This window comes from Heliangelus exortis, chromosome W (genome assembly GCF_036169615.1).
Source record: "Heliangelus exortis chromosome W, bHelExo1.hap1, whole genome shotgun sequence".
Lineage (NCBI taxonomy): Eukaryota > Metazoa > Chordata > Aves > Apodiformes > Trochilidae > Heliangelus > Heliangelus exortis.
This window is the reverse complement of record NC_092453.1, coordinates 14,290,465-14,292,350: the sequence shown is the minus strand read 5'-3', so window position 1 is coordinate 14,292,350 and position 1,886 is coordinate 14,290,465. Positions and strand designations below refer to the sequence as shown.

At 54.0% G+C, this 1,886-nt stretch overlaps 1 long non-coding RNA gene across 1 annotated transcript; it reads right to left on the bottom strand.

Moving 5' to 3' along the window:
- Window positions 1-525: 525 nt before the first annotated feature.
- Window positions 526-1,463, bottom strand: LOC139789237 (uncharacterized). The gene is made up of 2 exons (XR_011723089.1): window positions 1,234-1,463; window positions 526-973 (listed from the first exon to the last, which is right to left on the bottom strand). It is a non-coding gene; the product is annotated as an uncharacterized lncRNA (long non-coding RNA).
- Between the last annotated feature and the right edge of the window lie 423 nt (window positions 1,464-1,886).

Here is a 1,886-nt window from a genome sequence, read left to right as displayed (position 1 = left end):
TTAGAAGTTACTTCATTGAAGTCGGTGACGTTTTTATGTCTCATGTGTACATTTCTTACACAGTCACAGAAAAACCGACTGTAAACCATTTCACATCAAATCCCTCCTGAGGTCCCTCTCCTGGGGCTGCTGCCTCAGCTGAGCACCCAGCCCGAGCAGTGGCTGCTGCTGCACAGACAGCAGAGCTGGGAAACTCCTCACCCTCTCATCCTCTGCAGGAACACGGGGCACCCCGCTTTACCTGATACCAAGCTGCATAATGTTAGTAAAACTCAAGCAAGATGTGCCTGTGATTTCCAAGTTAAAACTGCATCAAATCAGCTGAAGCAAGAGCAGGGACTATGGCTGAGGATTTAGAGGGAAAAGACATTACAGTTTCTTTTCTGTGCCTGTGCCATACAGCTGTATTCTTCTTTACAGTTTCAAGCAAACCTCCTTAAGCAGAAATTATGGTTTTTAAATATAAAAGCAACTACGTTCTTATAGCAATTATTTTAGCAAAAGCCATTATCTTAGCAAAGGAAAACCAGTAAAAACAATTCATTTCAACCATTTAATAATTGCTTCTGCATGTTTCTGCAAGTTGTGCTCTTACCAAAAACGCGTGCTTTACTCAAATGTTACTCAATGTCTTAAGGCAAGGCTACCCGGTGGTTTCTTTCTCACCATGAGAAGTTTAGCAAGTCTGATGAACAAAGATAAATAACTCCCCAGGTGCTTCTCGGTACTCATCCTCTTTGGATACCGTGATATTCTTTAAGGTGTTGATCGAGCACTGCAACCCCCAGCATCAGACCTCGACCTACGTGCAGTGCAAACACAGAATTACAGAACCCCCTCCTCCCCTCCCCAGAGCCCCGCGCAGGAAGTTCCTCGCCCCGGAGGCACCGTCGAGCAGGAGCCGGCACAGGACGGGGCTGCTCCCGCACCAGACCCGCAACTCCCCGCAACGAGCGTCCCGCTGCAGTACCGCCTTTTCACCAGGAGGCGCGACTAGAGACGGGAAAACAAGAAAAAAAAAGAAAAAAAAAAAAAAAAGTTAAAAATAAGAGTAAAGCAGCGGCAGGGCTGGGGACAAGGGGCAGGGACACGCGGAATGGTCCCGGGGGTCGGGGAACAAAGAGAGGAACGCAGAGGTGGGAGGGGAGACCCGCACGGGGGACGGGGACACGAACGGAGGCGGCGACGAAGGGCGAAATTACTCCAGTGCTGCCGAGCCACAGACAGCCTCACCTCTCCGCTCAACACCTCCGCACCCGCGCAGAGGGCGGCCCCGCACCGCTCTTCATTCATAATTTCTCCTGCTTCCCGCCGGGAGTGCTGCTCATGCGCAGTAGCGCCGCAAGAAGCCGCACGGCACCCGGATGCTGACTCGGAGCCTGCGTAAGCGCCCCTCCGAATGCCAGTGGTTGCTTCTGCGCATGTACCGGAGGACCGAGACACCCCAAAGATGAAACCTGGAGGACTGACGCGCTCCCTGCTGGAGGACCAAGCCACACCCGAGATGGCCGCTGCAGACTGATGGGCTGCTCCTGGTTGACGGACCCGGGCCTGCCGCCCCGCAGGGCACAAACGCCTTCACTTCCCCATTGACGCCGTGCCCCCCCAGTCCCCGATTAACCCCCGCCGCTCCCGCCCCAACAGGGGCGGAGGCGGGAGAAAGAGATGCCGCAGTTCCGTACGGGGCGAGAGGGCGCCGCCATGATTCCGTAACGGAAGCGGGTGCCCGCCTTTTAGTTCCCGGATGTCCGGCTTTGCCCGGCACTGGAGGACCAAACCAGCATAGAGTAAGCAGCCGAATGACTGAAAGGCTACCTAGAGGAGAACATAACCGGCTGCCGGGAATAAAATACACACAGAAAAAAACCCAAACAAAATAACCCCGC